This window comes from Poromitra crassiceps, assembly GCF_964638095.1.
Source record: "Poromitra crassiceps genome assembly, chromosome: 2".
In the NCBI taxonomy this organism is placed as follows: Eukaryota; Metazoa; Chordata; class Actinopteri; order Beryciformes; family Melamphaidae; genus Poromitra; species Poromitra crassiceps.
In genome coordinates this window covers 90382579-90402428 of record NC_139624.1, presented here as the reverse complement: position 1 = coordinate 90402428, position 19850 = coordinate 90382579, and the positions used below count along the sequence as shown (strand labels likewise).

The window sequence follows — 19850 nt, the reverse complement described above, 5'->3', positions numbered from 1 at the left end:
GTCTAAAAGGCAAGGTAAACACAGGTGCAAGCAAAACATTAATGAGGGCCCCAGCACTGGAACCAGTGTTAATTTAGTCAACGATGGCGATGACGAAATGATTTCGTTAAAGCACCTTTTTTTCATGACGAAGACGAGACGGTGACGAGCTAAACATAGCTCTTTGATGACGAAATTATAACGAGACATATGTGTTGTTTTCGTTGATGAGACGGGACGAAAACATTAGTGGGTGGGCTATTGGACTTTCAAAATGCATGACATTCCATAAATTTTGCGTGCAGTCTGTCAAAAGTTCAAAATATCACCAATTCATCCCTGTCCTTAAAAAAATAGATCCGTAAGCAAAAACATAGATTTGAAAACAAAACTATCAACAATCCAATCAAAGAAAAAAAAAAAAAAAAAAAAAAAAAAATGTTTTTAGATCTTTCATTAATGTGAATTAAAAAAAGTTGCATGCAAACACAAACATTTTGTTCTCAACTCCAAAACATTTGTTTGCGAAACCATTACCTTTGCTTACAAAGGAGTTTTGCAAAAAAAAATCTGTTACAATAAGGGCGGGACCTACAGCAGAAAGAAGTAACGCACGTCCCTATTGGCCAGTGTCGATCGGAGTGATAGCTTGGCAACATCCAATCCAGTACGAGACAAGGCGGAGGGCAGGCACTTGAACGGAAGTATTTCCTGAAGGAATCTCCATGCCATTTCAGCGCCAGTTATAACCACAGATTGACAGAAGAGAGAAGCCGTGAGTATGTTCACACCAATATTTTTATGTTTGGTCAGGTTACATGCACCGGTCCAAACATAAAAACAACATAAAAACATTGGTGAATTTAATTTTTTAATTTTTCTTTGATTGGATTGTTGATAGTTTTGTTTTCAAATCTATGTTTTTGCTTACGGACCTATTTTTTGATTACAAAGTGGATTTATTTTCTCACAGATACAGTCTTTGGTTACAGGATGTAAACTTTCAGTCACAGAATAAAGACACATATATCTCTCCATATTGGGCTGGGTTAAAAAAAGTCGATTCTCCGATTTTGTATCGATTTTTATTTGAATCCTTTGATATCGATTCATATGTCCAGAGATCGTTTTTTTTTTAAAATAAACATACGCTATAATATTATAGGCTGTGTGTGGTAGTTGAAACATAGTTTCAAGTTGATGTTTATTTATGTTTGTAGTTACAAACTACATAAATGGAAATGTTTGATCATTAATATCTACTTTTAGAAATTATATAGGCTGAAATCAAATCACTGTGCATAATTGTGAAAGTGTCTTTATTGACAGATGAAAAGGCTGTTATTTACCCTTTGTCACCACCTGGTGAGTAAATATATGTGTAACTAAAACCATTGAAATTGACAACCGGTCCGCAACTTTTTCTCCCCATGTATCTACCGGTCCTTGTGGCAAAAAATGTTGGGAACCCCTGTGTTACATAACTGGACAATCATGTAATTCAGGTTACAGCTCAAAAAACATGTTTTAGTATCACTAACCAAATCGATATTGAAATTAATCGAATCGGAATCGAATCGAATCGGGATTAATCAATTCGGAACCTTGTGAATCGGAATCAAATCGATTCTTGAAATTTGAACAAATACCCAGCCCTACCCACCACCAGGCAGGCAGGCAGGGACACCGGTGCTGGACCGCAGCGAGTTAACATGGCAGTGTCAACACAGAAAGGCTTAGGTGATCTGTGGACGTACTTTACCTATAATCCAACAGAAAAGAAAACACAATGCACTAACGGGAGACGAAGATACACCATGTGACTACAAATTAGGTGGCACCTGAAGGCTCACCATGCTGCTATTTTTGCAACAGTAAGTAAGCTAACTCTGCAACAGGTCCTGTTAACTAATCATATACATTTGCTAACATTAAGTCAATGTTACTCGACAGTCGGGCTGTGGTACATTTACTAGTAAGCCACGTTGGTTTAGCCTGGGAGCTAGTCTTCCATGCAAAAAATATGTTTTAAGTTTGCCAAACACCTGGCACAAATTAATGGACCTGCTAGCTTCAGGCTAAGTTGGCTGGGTTAAACTAACATCAGTTCAGCTTGTTATGAGTAAAACATGCAGGGCTTTTTGTCCTGTATTTGAGTGAAATGGGTCAAGCATAATTGTTGCTTGTCCAAATATATATAAACATGTTGGCTAAAAATTAACTGCTAACATTACAGCAGCCACACGTACTGTTCATTTAGATACATTGGGGAACAGCACCAGGTCTGAAAAGCTACATTTCCCCCCATATGTTTTGTATAGGACAATATATGACAAAGCATTTAACTTGCTGCCCGACCAAAAATGCCTGCATGTTTTGGAGAGTAAACTGTTGCTTTATGAATTACAACACTTGATACAACCTGTCAACCTTGATTAAAATGTCCAATACCTGTACGGCCTAATTTAATTAGTTTCAAGACAGATCTTTTCCCCCTGACTAAAACTAATGACTAAAAGTTAACTAAAATCTAATTACTTTTCGTCGACTAAAACTAGACTCAAACTATCAAGGATAGAAATGACTAAAATGTGACTAAAACTAATAAGTATTTTTGTCCAAAAGACTAAGACTAAGACTAAATCTAAAATAGCTGCCAAAATTAACACTGACTGGAACACCTAAATGGATTGGAAGTTGGAAACCCTCATTGATGTTTTGGTTCCACCTGTGTTTACACTGCCTTTTAGACACAAAATGGCTGCTGTGAAAAAGGTCCATTGTCATACCTGGGATTAACCCCGTGTTGACTGACTTGGTGTGAATTGACAAAACAAGGGTTGAACCCATATGGGTCAAGTAGCCCTGGTATCAATGAATGTTTGTGTCTGTCTGTCTGTCTGTCTGTCTGTGTCTACTGAGTGTTTGCCAGTAGATTATATTTATTTATAGGAAAATAGCACAGAACAGAATGTAAAAATGTCATCGTTACACCAAACCACACACAGCCCTAAACCAAGACATGTTTTATGGGAGTTGTGCATAGTAATACAGTGTGGGTGGTAAATGGTAATATACTGTGATACAGTTCATATTGGGCCAATGGCTGACTCTCCTGCGCTTACACAACCCAGCCTGATGAATGCTGGCAGCTTGCAAAGCCTTGGAGATTTGCGTATACTTTCTTGGGTTGCCTGGAAAAGTGGGCGCGACCGGTGCTACACACGCAGATCTTCAAGAAACTACTGCGAAAAGCATCAAGTGGCAGGGTCAAAGTCCTAGCAAGGGGGCTTTATGAGGAGCCAAGAGTTTCTGATTTCCTTTTGGGGGTGGGGGAGGGGGCCGTGAGCACAGCCAAGTGTGGAAGGTGTGTCTTTTTTGATGTTGGATGAAACCTGACGACAGACCCAGCTACAGACCCAGCTGTGAAAGCCATTAGGACTCCATGAGACTTCCACCCTTTGGCAACGAAGGGCCAATTTTTCCCCGTTGAACTCACTGAGAGTTTGGGCCGGGAACCCCTGGCCTCAGAGAGCGAGAGAGAAAACCCCTGACCTTAGAGAGGGAGAGAGAAAACCCCTGACCTCAGAGAGGGAGAGAGAAAACCCCTGACCTCAGAGAGCGAGAGAGAAAACCTCTGACCTCAGAGAGGGAGAGAGAAAACCCCTGACCTCAGAGAGCGAGAGAGAAAACCTCTGACCTCAGAGAGGGAGAGAGAAAACCCCTGACCTCAGAGAACGAGAGAGAAAACTCCTGAACTCAGAGAACGAGAGAGAAAACTCCTGAACTCAGAGAACGAGAGAGAAAACTCCTGAACTCAGAGAACGAGAGAGAAAACCCCTGACCTCAGAGAACGAGAGAGAAAACTCCTGACCTCAGAGAACGAGAGAGAAAACTCCTGAACTCAGAGAATAAGAGAGAAAACTCCTGAATTCAGAGAACGAGAGAGAAAACTCCTGAACTCAGAGAACGAGAGAGAAAACCCCTGACCTCAGAGAACGAGAGAGAAAACTCCTGAACTCAGAGAACGAGAGAGAAAACCCCTGACCTCAGAGAACGAGAGAGAAAACCCCTGACCTCAGAGAACGAGAGAGAAAACCTCTGACCTCAGAGAACGAGAGAGAAAACTCCTGACCTCAGAGAACGAGAGAGAAAACTCCTGATCTCAGAGAGGGAGAGAGAAAACCCCTGACCTCAGAGAGGGAGAGAGAAAACTCCTGAACTCAGAGAACGAGAGAGAAAACTCCTGAACTCAGAGAACGAGAGAGAAAACTCCTGACCTCAGAGAGCGAGAGAGAAAACTCCTGAACTCAGAGAACGAGAGAGAAAACCTCTGACCTCAGAGAACAAGAGAGAAAACCCCTGAACTCAGAGAACGAGAGAGAAAACTCCTGAACTCAGAGAACGAGAGAGAAAACCCCTGAACTCAGAGAACGAGAGAGAAAACTCCTGATCTCAGAGAGCGAGAGAGAAAATCCCTGACCTCAGAGAGCGAGAGAGAAAACCCCTGACCTCAGAGAACGAGAGAGAAAACCTCTGAACTCAGAGAACGAGAGAGAAAACCTCTGACCTCAGAGAGCGAGAGAGAAAACTCCTGAACTCAGAGAACGAGAGAGAAAACTCCTGAACTCAGAGAACGAGAGAGAAAACCCCTGACCTCAGAGAGCGAGAGAGAAAACCCCTGACCTCAGAGAACGAGAGAGAAAACCTCTGACCTCAGAGAGCGAGAGAGAAAAGCCGTGACCTCAGAGAGCGAGAGAGAAAAGCCGTGACCTCAGAGAGCGAGAGAGAAAACCCCTGACCTCAGAGAGCGAGAGAGAAAACCCCTGACCTCAGAGAGCGAGAGAGAAAACCTGTGACCTCAGAGAACGAGAGAGAAAACCTCTGACCTCAGAGAGCGAGAGAGAAAACCTGTGACCTCAGAGAGCGAGAGAGAAAACCCCTGAACTCAGAGAACGAGAGAGAGAAACTCCTGAACTCAGAGAACGAGAGAGAAAACCCCTGACCTCAGAGAACGAGAGAGAAAACCTCTGACCTCAGAGAGCGAGAGAGAAAAGCCGTGACCTCAGAGAGCGAGAGAGAAAACCCCTGACCTCAGAGAGCGAGAGAGAAAACCCCTGACCTCAGAGAGCGAGAGAGAAAAGCCGTGACCTCAGAGAGCGAGAGAGAAAACCCCTGACCTCAGAGAGCGAGAGAGAAAACCCCTGACCTCAGAGAGCGAGTGAGCAAGAGAGAGGAGACAACACATCATTGCACCCAACCTCATTCACACCGAAAGCTAAATACACACCCCATTTATCAAACACTCACACTCTCCCTTCTCTATTGCTCTCTTTCCCCCTCTCTGTCTAATCCGATTGTTTCTCGGGGAGTCCCCCTCTCTCTCCCCGGACTCTTCCTTCTCGTTCTCATTTCCTCTCGTTTCTCCTTCCAATTCCCCCTCTCTTCCTCTCTCTCTCCGCTGCCCTGATTGATTTCAATTGTTCAGCATTTTCCTCTGTAAAGGGCCCGGCCCGGTAATTGAAAACAGATCAAACTGTGAAATCGGAGCCATTTGAATCCTCTCGACTCTGTAAAAGAGAAAATGTTCTTTTACCTTCTTGAACATACAGTCCGGGCGAGCGGATCCGAGTTGTAGAAAATCTCAGTCTGCACTTTGCAATTAGAGGAAAGAAATAAACAAAACAATAAGTTAAGCCTGGGCAGAAGGTTGGGAAATTATACCTCGACCTTTTTTACATCTTCCGTTGTGAGAGAGAAAGGGTGTCGCGGGGCCTGACAGGTACACCGCCTCATGGCGCATTATAATGCATTCAGGGCAACAAGCCTGAATTACCATACCCTCTCTATAGGAGGCAGCATTAACACCATACCCTCTGTATAGGAATATGAATTCTGACTGCTCAGCAACATTAACACCATACCCTCTGTATAGGAATATGAATTCTGACTGCTCAGCAGCATTAACACCATACCCTCTGTATAGGAATATGAATTCTGACTGCTCAGCAACATTAACACCATACCCTCTGTATAGGAATATGAATTCTGACTGCTCAGCAGCATTAACACCATACCCTCTGTATAGGAATATGAATTCTGACTGCTCAGCAGCATTAACACCATACCCTCTGTATAGGAATATGAATTCTGACTGCTCAGCAACATTAACACCATACCCTCTGTATAGGAATATGAATTCTGACTGCTCAGCAGCATTAACACCATACCCTCTGTATAGGAATATGAATTCTGACTGCTCAGCAACATTAACACCATACCCTCTGTATAGGAATATGAATTCTGACTGCTCAGCAACATTAACACCATACCCTCTGTATAGGAATATGAATTCTGACTGCTCAGCAACATTAACACCATACCCTCTGTATAGGAATATGAATTCTGACTGCTCGGCAACATTAACACCATACCCTCTGTATAGGAATATGAATTCTGACTGCTCGGCAACATTAACACCATACCCTCTGTATAGGAATATGAATTCTGACTGCTCAGCAACATTAACACCATACCCTCTGTATAGGAATATGAATTCTGACTGCTCAGCAGCATTAACACCATACCCTCTGTATAGGAATATGAATTCTGACTGCTCAGCAACATTAACACCATACCCTCTGTATAGGAATATGAATTCTGACTGCTCAGCAGCATTAACACCATACCCTCTGTATAGGAATATGAATTCTGACTGCTCAGCAACATTAACACCATACCCTCTGTATAGGAATATGAATTCTGACTGCTCAGCAACATTAACACCATACCCTCTGTATAGGAATATGAATTCTGACTGCTCAGCAACATTAACACCATACCCTCTGTATAGGAATATGAATTCTGACTGCTCAGCAACATTAACACCATACCCTCTGTATAGGAATATGAATTCTGACTGCTCAGCAGCATTAACACCATACCCTCTGTATAGGAATATGAATTCTGACTGCTCAGCAGCATTAACACCATACCCTCTGTATAGGAATATGAATTCTGACTGCTCAGCAACATTAACACCATACCCTCTGTATAGGAATATGAATTCTGCCTGCTCAGCAGCATTAACACCATACCCTCTGTATAGGAATATGAATTCTGACTGCTCAGCAGCATTAACACCATACCCTCTGTATAGGAATATGAATTCTGACTGCTCAGCAACATTAACACCATACCCTCTGTATAGGAATATGAATTCTGACTGCTCAGCAACATTAACACCATACCCTCTGTATAGGAATATGAATTCTGACTGCTCAGCAACATTAACACCATACCCTCTGTATAGGAATATGAATTCTGACTGCTCAGCAACATTAACACCATACCCTCTGTATAGGAATATGAATTCTGACTGCTCAGCAACATTAACACCATACCCTCTGTATAGGAATATGAATTCTGACTGCTCAGCAACACCATACCCTCTGTATAGGAATATGAATTCTGACTGCTCGGCAGCATTAACACCATACCCTCTGTATAGGAATATGAATTCTGACTGCTCAGCAGCATTAACACCATACCCTCTGTATAGGAATATGAATTCTGACTGCTCAGCAGCATTAACACCATACCCTCTGTATAGGAATATGAATTCTGACTGCTCGGCAGCATTACACTGTTCCTGCAATGAGCCAAGGGAAGCGAAACATAAGCGTCAGAAATGCCCTGCCAACAAATGCGCCGAGAGTTTTGTGAGCAGAACCACAATTGCTCCCATACACGCAGTCACAATAATGCCTTCACTTTTTTGGTCTGCTGAGTTAACATAGCTTTATATTTCATAAACGCTTTAAAATAGTATGCCAAGTATTTGGGAATTACCTGTTGAGGGATGAGACCATTGATCATTGGCTCTGGTGCTCCATGCTAACACTTTAGCATACATGTATTGTACACTATGTTGAGTGATAGTAGGCAACTAGCTTGATCTAAAACCAGACTGACCTTTTAGTATGTTACTTGTTTGAAATACGGTATGGCTGTTTGGCAGAGGGAGAAGACGAGAGCAATGAACTGGTAGCGTAGTTGAGGACGACAATGACGATGATGATGAAGGACATCTCAGTTTTCTTGCTGTATTTGTTTTGTTTGTTCCAATCCGTACTCTACAATACTAGGCATGTTAACTGCCTGTACATACCTTCTTGTGTATACTAAGTACTACCATACTGGTTTAAATAAGCAATTTGTTATACTGGTCTGTTCATTAAGAAACTTTTCTTAGCTACATTCATTCAGAAACAGACCGACTCAGTCTGTGTTGTCATCAAAAGAGACAGAGAGTGGCCACTGACCGACTCAGTCTGTGTTGTCATCAGAAGAGAGAGACAGAGAGTGGTCACTGACCGACTCAGTCTGTGTTGTCATCAGAAGAGAGAGACAGAGAGTGGCCACTGACCGACTCAGTCTGTGTTGTCATCAGAAGAGAGAGGCAGAGAGTGGTCACTGACCGACTCAGTCTGTGTTGTCATCAGAAGAGAGAGGCAGAGAGTGGTCACTGACCGACTCAGTCTGTGTTGTCATCAGAAGAGAGAGACAGAGAGTGGCCACTGACCGACTCAGTCTGTGTTGTCATCAGAAGAGAGAGGCAGAGAGTGGCCACTGACCGACTCAGTCTGTGTTGTCATCAGAAGAGAGACAGAGCACTGACCGGCTCAGTCTGTGTGTTGTCATCAGAAGAGAGAGGCAGAGAGTGGCCACTGACCGACTCAGTCTGTGTGTTGTCATCAGAAGAGAGAGGCAGAGAGTGGCCACTGACCGGCTCAGTCTGTGTGTTGTCATCAGAAGAGAGAGACAGAGAGTGGCCACTGACCGACTCAGTCTGTGTTGTCATCAGAAGAGAGAGACAGAGAGTGGTCACTGACCGACTCAGTCTGTGTTGTCATCAGAAGAGAGAGACAGACAGTGGCCACTGACCGACTCAGTCTGTGTTGTCATCAGAAGAGAGAGACAGAGAGTGGTCACTGACCGACTCAGTCTGTGTTGTCATCAGAAGAGAGAGACAGAGAGTGGCCACTGACCGACTCAGTCTGTGTTGTCATCAGAAGAGAGAGACAGACAGTGGCCACTGACCGACTCAGTCTGTGTGTTGTCATCAGAAGAGAGAGACAGAGAGTGGCCACTGACCGACTCAGTCTGTGTTGTCATCAGAAGAGAGAGGCAGAGAGTGGTCACTGACCGACTCAGTCTGTGTTGTCATCAGAAGAGAGAGGCAGAGAGTGGTCACTGACCGACTCAGTCTGTGTTGTCATCAGAAGAGAGACAGAGCACTGACCGGCTCAGTCTGTGTGTTGTCATCAGAAGAGAGAGGCAGAGAGTGGCCACTGACCGACTCAGTCTGTGTGTTGTCATCAGAAGAGAGAGGCAGAGAGTGGCCACTGACCGGCTCAGTCTGTGTGTTGTCATCAGAAGAGAGAGACAGAGAGTGGCCACTGACCGACTCAGTCTGTGTTGTCATCAGAAGAGAGAGACAGAGAGTGGTCACTGACCGACTCAGTCTGTGTTGTCATCAGAAGAGAGAGACAGAGAGTGGCCTCTGACCGACTCAGTCTGTGTTGTCATCAGAAGAGAGAGACAGAGAGTGGTCACTGACCGACTCAGTCTGTGTTGTCATCAGAAGAGAGAGACAGAGAGTGGCCACTGACCGACTCAGTCTGTGTTGTCATCAGAAGAGAGAGACAGACAGTGGCCACTGACCGACTCAGTCTGTGTGTTGTCATCAGAAGAGAGAGGCAGAGAGTGGCCACTGACCGGCTCAGTCTGTGTGTTGTCATCAGAAGAGAGAGGCAGAGAGTGGTCACTGACCGACTCAGTCTGTGTTGTCATCAGAAGAGAGAGACAGAGAGTGGTCACTGACCGACTCAGTCTGTGTTGTCATCAGAAGAGAGAGACAGAGAGTGGCCACTGACCGGCTCAGTCTGTGTGTTGTCATCAGAAGAGAGAGACAGAGAGTGGCCACTGACCGACTCGGTCTGTGTTGTCATCAGAAGAGAGAGACAGAGAGTGGCCACTGACCGACTCAGTCTGTGTTGTCATCAGAAGAGAGACAGAGAGTGGCCACTGACCGACTCAGTCTGTGTGTTGTCATCAGAAGAGAGACAGAGAGTGGCCACTGACCGACTCAGTCTGTGTGTTGTCATCAGAAGAGAGACAGAGAGTGGCCACTGACCGACTCAGTCTGTGTGTTGTCATCAGAAGAGAGGCAGAGAGTGGCCACTGACCGACTCAGTCTGTGTTGTCATCAGAAGAGAGAGACAGAGAGTGGCCACTGACCGACTCAGTCTGTGTTGTCATCAGAAGAGAGAGGCAGAGAGTGGCCACTGACCGACTCAGTCTGTGTTGTCATCAGAAGAGAGAGACAGAGAGTGGCCACTGACCGACTCAGTCTGTGTTGTCATCAGAAGAGAGAGACAGAGAGTGGCCACTGACCGGCTCAGTCTGTGTGTTGTCATCAGAAGAGAGAGGCAGAGAGTGGCCACTGACCGGCTCAGTCTGTGTGTTGTCATCAGAAGAGAGAGACAGAGAGTGGCCACTGACCGGCTCAGTCTGTGTGTTGTCATCAGAAGAGAGGCAGAGAGTGGCCACTGACCGACTCAGTCTATGTGTTGTCATCAGAAGAGAGAGACAGAGAGTGGCCACTGACCGACTCAGTCTATGTGTTGTCATCAGAAGAGAGGCAGAGAGTGGCCACTGACCGACTCAGTCTATGTGTTGTCATCAGAAGAGAGAGACAGAGAGTGGCCACTGACCGGCTCAGTCTATGTGTTGTCATCAGAAGAGAGAGGCAGAGAGTGGCCACTGACCGACTCAGTCTGTGTGTTGTCATCAGAAGAGAGAGACAGACAGTGGCCACTGACCGGCTCAGTCTGTGTGTTGTCATCAGAAGAGAGAGACAGACAGTGGCCACTGACCGGCTCAGTCTGTGTGTTGTCATCAGAAGAGAGAGGCAGAGAGTGGCCACTGACCGGCTCAGTCTGTGTGTTGTCATCAGAAGAGAGAGACAGAGAGTGGCCACTGACCGGCTCAGTCTGTGTGTTGTCATCAGAAGAGAGGCAGAGAGTGGCCACTGACCGACTCAGTCTGTGTTGTCATCAGAAGAGAGAGACAGAGAGTGGCCACTGACCGGCTCAGTCTGTGTGTTGTCATCAGAAGAGAGAGACAGAGAGTGGCCACTGACCGACTCAGTCTGTGTGTTGTCATCAGAAGAGAGAGACAGAGAGTGGCCACTGACCGACTCAGTCTGTGTTGTCATCAGAAGAGAGACAGAGAGTGGCCACTGACCGGCTCAGTCTGTGTGTTGTCATCAGAAGAGAGAGACAGAGAGTGGCCACTGACCGGCTCAGTCTGTGTGTTGTCATCAGAAGAGAGGCAGAGAGTGGCCACTGACCGACTCAGTCTATGTGTTGTCATCAGAAGAGAGAGACAGAGAGTGGCCACTGACCGACTCGGTCTGTGTTGTCATCAGAAGAGAGAGACAGACAGTGGCCACTGACCGACTCAGTCTGTGTTGTCATCAGAAGAGAGAGGCAGAGAGTGGCCACTGACCGACTCAGTCTGTGTTGTCATCAGAAGAGAGAGACAGAGAGTGGCCACTGACCGACTCAGTCTGTGTGTTGTCATCAGAAGAGAGAGGCAGAGAGTGGCCACTGACCGGCTCAGTCTGTGTGTTGTCATCAGAAGAGAGAGACAGAGAGTGGCCACTGACCGGCTCAGTCTATGTGTTGTCATCAGAAGAGAGAGACAGAGAGTGGCCACTGACCGGCTCAGTCTGTGTGTTGTCATCAGAAGAGAGGCAGAGAGTGGCCACTGACCGGCTCAGTCTGTGTGTTGTCATCAGTGGATGTGGAAATCAAAGCATGTCTCAGACATGACAAACCAAGTGGCTGATCCTGAATAGCGGGGGACCCACCGGCGTCCCAGAATCCCTTGCTCTAAATCTGTCCACATCAAGGAAGTGTCTGTCAGAGAGTGGAGAGGAGGAGGGAGAGCGGACGCTAGCAGCTTCCTCTTCTCATAGACAGGCTCAGGATAAGAGCTGCTGTGAGAGCATACCTGCCAACACCTCTGATTTTAGCCAGAGTCTCCCTGTTTTTAACCCTTTCTCCTGCTGTGCTCCCGATTGGTAATTTCCCCAGTTACTCTCCCAATTTTATAGTGATACTTCAAATGGCTGTTGTGGGCTGGTATCACATGAAACTAGATGACCCCTAGGTACTTATACAGGGGGTACTTGAGAGAAAAGGGAAAAATGTAAGAATAAATCATGAAAATAAATGAAACATTCAAATTTATCTGCTCAGGAGGCACTGATTGCAACTATTTCACCCCATTTCTTATTTTGTAATGTTATATTCTTCAAAGGGTGGGTTACCATTCATTCATTACATCATATTCTATAGTTTCCCCTTGCAGTATTCAAACCAAAATGTAGTCGGATAAAGGGGTACTTGGATTCAGAAATCAGGGAAAGAGGGTACTGAAGCCCCAAGCAGACCCAAGCAGTTTCCTCTTACATGGAAAGAGCCCTCAGAGGAAAGCTGACTCGGTGTGTGTGTGTGTGTGTGTGTGTGTGTGTGTGTGTGTGTGTGTGCGTGTGCGTGTGCGTGTGTGTGTGCACGCGCGCGCGCGCGTTGGTGACTTGTTGATCGTGTTGCTCGCAGTCTGAACTGTACAGTTAGTGTTGAGGTCACACTTTTCGGTTTTGTACTTTTTCGGTACACCAGGTCATGACGAAGAACCGATGAAGCGTATGGGCGAAAATGGTCTTTTCAGTGTGTCAAGCTGTAGATTTTTTATTTGAAACATGTAACATTAAATAAATCAAGACTGTTTTTGGTTCTTGAATTTAAGCCTATTTCAAATCGACACACCAGTGAAGCCTTACAGTATGTCCATTTTCTTACCCAGCATGTGGGTAAGTTTTTGGGCCAGCGCTAGCGCGGCCCCGTAGAGCCTACATGTCCACTCAATTTGCATGCCAATCTGCCCCCTGGAGGAAAGGACAAGCCTGGATGGGTCAAATGCAGAGGACATATTTCACCGGCCACCGTCAGCATGAGTGTGTATTGTGGCCGCATGCATGTGTTGTAGTGTGTTCGTGTGACAATAAAGACGGGCTGCCGTCTGAAATCGTGTTTAAAGAAATCGTGTGCCGATCTGGTCATCTGCACAACAATCCGAGGAAGCCTGAGCGTTTGGGTGGCACGCTGTGGTATAGCCAAGGAAATGCAGGAAACGTGACTCCTTCCAGAGCATTTTGCAAACTGTTTCCACTTTCCAGCTTTACTTTACTCACCAGTTTGACGTTTTCTGCTCCAAAATAATCCCGGGTGTAAAGTACCTATCCAACACCGCCTCGCATCCAGCGCATCGCGCCTCCTCATCTGTTGCCAAAGAACTTGCAAAGATTTTTGCACAGACTGTCAATGCCTCCGGCTAATGTTTTTCAGGCCAAAATGGCGGCAGCGCTGCTTCCATAACTACGCTAATACCCAGAGTGTCTTGCGCCAAGAAAGACGAGGAGTCGGGAATGTGGGGGGGGGTGGGGGGGTTATGTTTACTAAAGTGAATGTTATCTAATACATAATTACATCAATCACCTACAGACTTTTCAAACAGATTTGATTGCATGATGATGTTTTCTTTGTTGTGTTTGTGAGGGCCAGATTTTCTAGTATTCAATATTTTTTTTGTTTTTTTTTGTTTACCCCTAAAATAATATTTTACATCAGTAATGTAGCTACAACACTGATCAGCTCAAATTGTATATAGGCTATCTATAAATCTATCTATAGATGATATAGTATAGGCTACATTATAAGATATCAAATTAGATCAGATAATACAATTAAGAGAATATACTGATAATATGATATTTAGGTGATAGATTAAAAAACACAAAAACATTGGGCTAAACAAGGGTAAAAAGCCTATTTATTTTTGGGGTAAAAAATATCTTAAAATCAAACTCGTAGGCTATTTGATTTTAAGGTCTAGCCTACACCAACACACAACATCATGCTGCAATAAAATATGTTTGACAAGTATCCCTCATACTTTTGCCACTAACAGCTACAGCGAACAGGCTCGTCAACGCTTTTCCGCGCTGGCCCTATGCTAGGTTTCGACCTAGCCTTGTTACTTGAATGATTGTCCTGTGTAACCGATGGGACGCCAGATTGTTTGCAGGTTGAAGGTAGTTTGAGGTGACTGCAATCATAGAAAGGGTAGGATTGTAATTTTAGCAGGCCGTGTACTGGTGACACTGGATACACAGGGCTGTATACAGTTATCTGTGAACCCTGTATGACCGCCTGCCACCCCACTGCAAAGGAAAACGAGCAACCATAAGAGAGCCACCTTTACAAGCATGACTTTAGCCTGCCTTTGTAGATTAGCATGCCTCATACAAACTGGTCAGTTCTCAACAAAGTGCTGGGCTCATTATTCAAAAATTACAGTTTTACAACACTCCAGCTAGTCCTAAAGGCCTGGAATACTACTATAGTAATCCAAAAAGGTTCATAGTGTCTATAGTTTACTTAGATCGTTAGGTTTTCTTCTATATCAGACACAGGTTATCTATATATAGGTTACTACTATAGTATATGGGATACATTTCCCTTGCCTATTTCCTAGGCAGTTGAAATTGTATGTGGAACCACTTTCCTAGCAGTTCTTTGAGGAACAATAACCTTTGTGTCTCCAGGGCAGAGTACCATCACTGTTTTATCACCTTGCTGAAGAGCAGTGGAGAAGACAGGGGCTCTAGTATGCATCATTAACATGACCAGTTACATTCAGGAAAAGGCTCTGAAAGTCTGAAACTGCCGCTGCATTTGTTGAGCCTCAATGTCCAATTTGCTACCTACCATATATCTTGCAAAAACCAACCAAACCTACCATATATCTTGCAAAAACCCGACTCAGCCGAGAAAAAAATGGACTGTGCATGTAAATGTTTGCAGGCCAATCCACAAGCCTGTAGACTCCAATACATTTCTGAAGAAGTGAGCACAGATAATCACATCCAAAGTTTTGACAAGCGCTATCTCCAGGGATGTGACTTGAATGAATGTCGGTTGTCTTGTCTGCTGGCAATAAGCAGAGAACTGTAATTGAGCATAATAATCTTCCCTTCTGCCTGATTTTCTCTCTCGCTGACACTGTGGATCTAATGAAGGGCCTGCACTTCTGAATTGTGTTGAAATGCTGACACTGTGGATCTAATGAAGGGCCTGCACTTCTGAATTGTGTTGAAATGCTGACACTGTGGATCTAATGAAGGGCCTGCACTTCTGAATTGTGTTGAAATGCTGACACTGTGGATCTAATGAAGGGCCTGCACTTCTGAATTGTGTTGAAATGCTGACACTGTGGATCTAATGAAGGGCCTGCACTTCTGAATTGTGTTGAAATGCTGACACTGTGGATCTAAATTCTTGGTTCCTGTAGTATACAGTAAGTTGTCAATGAGCTAAACGGGGCTCATATAGGATTTCTCTGGTCAGGCACATGTGGATTCACACTGGCTTCTTGGTGGATAAGAGTAAACAAAAGGATATAGTGAGTGGAAGAGTTTTGATGACACAGTATGGATGCAGCTTTTGATATATCCAAAACCCCTGTTTCAGTGCCCCCAGTATACCTCCTCTCCAAAGCCCCCTATTTGACATTATTGGACCACCTGTGGACCTTGGGCTGTGGGACTGCTGCGATCTCAGTTATAATGACTTGGCACCAGCCGGACTCGGCTCTTCCAAGACAATCAAGTGGGAATGGCGAGCCAAACCATGCGGGCCAAATGGACCAACAGCACGAACTAACTGAGCGGACAATCAATCGTACGATCAAGCAAACAAGGAAGAATTCACCCTTAGAAAATGCCAGTAACAAGCATGCAAAATTTCACTTAAAACTTAAATAGCGCACACTGGACTGTGGATCTCTTGCAAACCTTCCTAGATGAGACTCTCTGTCTTACTCTCTCCCTCCTTCTGTCAGCCATCAATTGAACCAGTTGTCAGCCTTCCACCTAGACCTTGGGGTGATCTGATGGGAAATACATCACTAATTATGATCCCAAATGGACGGGGCAGCTTCATCTACCAGGGGAAATGATGGATAAAAGGTGTTAACATGATACCTCAATCTTCTTGGAGGACTCCTGCTACGTAGAGTGAAAATGGGCACGACATACACAGAGCTCAAGAAATATAAGGACCACCTGCTCCTGTCATCTATCTATGAATCTATATCTATACATTTGGCAATGTGGGCAATGTTCTCTGTCTGTTTCAATTTTTTGTGCCGGCCACAGTTATGCCGTTTTACGTGCGATTGGGCTGAAACTTTCAGGAGGTGTAAAGACCACCCGTGCGGGTGACCTGACAGAGCTGGACCCACGCTTGGAATGGAGATGTTGATGAAGGAGAAGGTGTTTTACGCCTGAGACATGGATTATGCAAAAGGGGGGGCAATTCATCATCAGGCCTAATATTGCTGGTGGTCTTAATGTTCTGAACATAGTGGATTTGCAACTACCCACATGCTCAGTGCTTTAAATGCTCCCCCTCTCTTCCATCCCTCTTTTCCCTGATTTCTGAATCCAAGTAGCCTACTGTACCCCCTTTAGCTTAGAAAACTGCAAGCAAAACTGCAATGAGTGAATGATAACCCACCTTTTGAAGAATATAACATTACAAAATAAGAAATGAGTGAAAGAGTTGCAATTAGTGCCTGAGCAGATTTATTTTAAAATGTCATACATTTTCATGATTTCTTCTTACATTTTTCCATTTTCCCCTTCCTCTCAAGCACCCCCTGTAGTACCTCCACATACTCATAGGGGTATACGTACCCGAGTTTGAGAACCACTGCTATACCATAGGAAAAAAATAGTAGCTGGTGCTACCTGCAAAGGCTGACAGTTGGAGGAAAAACATTGACATGACAAAGGAGCCAAGAGCCCCGCCCACTTCACATCAGTGGTGGTGCCGACTTAACCCGAGTACAGTACTGAATCATCATCATCATCATCGTTGCGTTCCATTCCGCACCCGGGCGCGCAACAGGGGAACCGTGACAGGATCCACTTGAAAAGGTGATCTGGGGAGCGCTTTGGCTAGCCTGGTAAACCAGCCGGTCACGTGAACTCACATTTCATTTCGTTCTACCAGACCATCTGGCCTTAACTCTGGGAGGGCTTTCTGCAGAAACTGCAAAGCGGACAAGCCAATCAGTGACCCGCCTCGTAGTTGACATCATAACCAGCCAATCAGGAACGTCACTAGCAAAATAGTAATGGCCGCCTCCTTGCCTGTCCGCCCCGAGGAGTAATGTCAGCGTCCGTCTAGTTTAAACAGCCATAAAGTGCAGTTATTGCAGAAATAGATTCAATAACAACAATTAAACAAGTATAGGAGTATGCAACAGCGGAGTTTCTGGGTGGAAAATATGTTTTTGCCGTTCTCTTCTTTGGGTTTGACTGGATCCAACGCTGATTGGCTGAAGGAGTTGTCTGTCAAGGCAAGTACACCCGCCCAACTTCCGCCCACTGCAAAGACTGGGTGAAGGTTTCAGGCCAGACGGGAACGAAGAACGAAATGAAATGTGAGGTTCCGTGACCGGCTGGTTTACCAGGCTACGCTTTGGAACACTTGCAAGTGTGAAAGCCAACCGTTCCGAACCACATAGACAACACACGGGCGAGGATACACTGCAGGCATAGTTGATGACGCAAGGGCACTCCGTTCCGTTCCTGAGCGCGGAAGACATGTTGTAATGTGACAGCTGACCAGCGGGGGAGTGCCCAGGTGCGTAACGGAATGAAAGCAGTCGTTCCTAGTGTGAAAGCAGCCTAAGAGAACAACTCACAGGCACACTAGCATGGCCAAATGTAATTTCCAGGGCTCACTATTACAGTAGGGCTGTCCCAAACGATTATTTTGTTATCGATTAATCTAACGATAATTTTTTCGATTAGTCGATTAATCTAATGATTATTATTATTATTATTTTTTTATTATATAACAATAAATTTACCCAAAACAAATAAATAACCAAAAACTTCTCAATTTCACTATTTTATTTAACCATCTCATTCTCTTTAACAGTCCAACATAAAATCTCTCAAATAAAATTAAAGCAAGAGCTTGTCCTCAAATAAAATGAATATAGTGCAATTCAAAATAAAATAGTAGAATAAATTAAATTCAAGTCACTTTCAGGAGGAATACCAAAAACCTTGTGCAATGTCAACTGAGTTTAGCAGCAGTCCAACATAAAATCATCATCTTACAGTACAATGGTGTGCAATTTTCAGTAACAGTGCTCTTAAAGGAGAATTTCGTTTTTTTTTAACCTGGATCCATCTCCTGGCATTAATTATGATTTGGCCACTCACCAGGCGATCTCCGCGGCGTTTCTGGCCGTCCTAGCGTTGTTTTGACATCAATAGCGTCCAAGTCAGTTGTAAAATGGAGCTGACTTGGGGCCAAGTGTGAGCCTGTCTTTCCTGCATCTAAATAGCTATTTTTATTCCCGTTTTCGCCAAATATCGTCAGAATCTGATCCCTCAAGAAGCACCACAGTGATATTTCGCCAAAGGCTGTTTCCTGGAGTCCCACAGGGATCAAATTACCTCAAACGTGATCTCGGTCACCAAGTCTCGTGAAGTCCCGCGATACTTTCCTGCCGACTGACCAAGTACAGGAGGACGCTTTGCGGTGGTGGTTTTAGCGCAACCTATGTGGGGTTTGGCATAACCTTCGTTATTTCGAATCCCACATAGGTTACACCAAACCCCACATAGGTTGCGCTAAAACCACCACCGCAAAGCGTCCTCCTGTACTTGGTCAGTCGGCAGGAAAGTATCGCGGGACTTCACGAGACTTGGTGACCGAGATCACGTTTGAGGTAATTTGATCCCTGTGGGACTCCAGGAAACAGCCTTTGGCGAAATATCACTGTGGTGCTTCTTGAGCAGACCTGGGCAAAAGGCGGCCCGCGGGCCACATGCGGCCCGCGAGCGCCCCCTGTGTGGCCCGCGCTGGAATTGCAAAAAAAAAAAAAAAAAATTTTTTTTTTTTTTTTTTTTTTTACAGTGCACCTGAATGCAACATGCAAGGTACCCGCTGAATAAGTGTCCAAATGTTCATGTTATTCTGGGCAATACTCCACTTCTGTTATAACATTTCAGTGTGGTATGGAATATCTTTCAGTAATCTTTATGACTAAAAGGCTAAAAGTAATCTAATGTGTAAGAAATGACTGTTCTACATTGAAGTAAAAATGGAAATAATTAACTTGTTGGTTTTGGATTTATTTAGCTTCAAGAGTGCATTTTTGTTCGTGTGACCCTCAACACAGGCTTTGAGAATCCCGGGCCACTTACTGATACTTATGCTTAAATTAACACTCATATTCTGGTTTATTTAAAGAAAAACATTTTGGCTAGTGGAAATTCTAATTGGCTGGTAACTTTAAAATATAGCAGCCATATTGGCAGGTGGTCAAAAAAGTTAATGACATAGGAGTGAGTGAGAAAAGGATCAAATATTGGTGTTTAAGACTGAATAATGACATCACAACTGTTAATTTAAAATGAGGTATTCCTCTAAACCTGACTTCAAATGCCCCCAAAAAATTTGCGCCGGCGCCATTCGGCCCCCAATGCTCAGCAAAATCTGGCCCTCTGGTAGCGAGGACATTTTTTTGTAGCCCTCTCTATCATCAAAGTTCCTGGGGTACGGCATGACAATATTTGTTCGGCCCCCGGCAACAATCTGGGTTTCTCATGTGGCCCCCTATGAAAAATAATTGCCCACCCCTGTTCTTGAGGG

The 19850-nt window shown here is 44.6% G+C and overlaps 1 protein-coding gene across 1 annotated transcript in view; it reads right to left on the bottom strand.

Moving 5' to 3' along the window:
• Window positions 1-19850, bottom strand: part of mmp16a (matrix metallopeptidase 16a (membrane-inserted)) — a gene marked incomplete at its 5' end in the record, with an annotated part of 212252 nt that overhangs the window by 34832 nt on the left and 157570 nt on the right. The window lies entirely within an intron of this gene.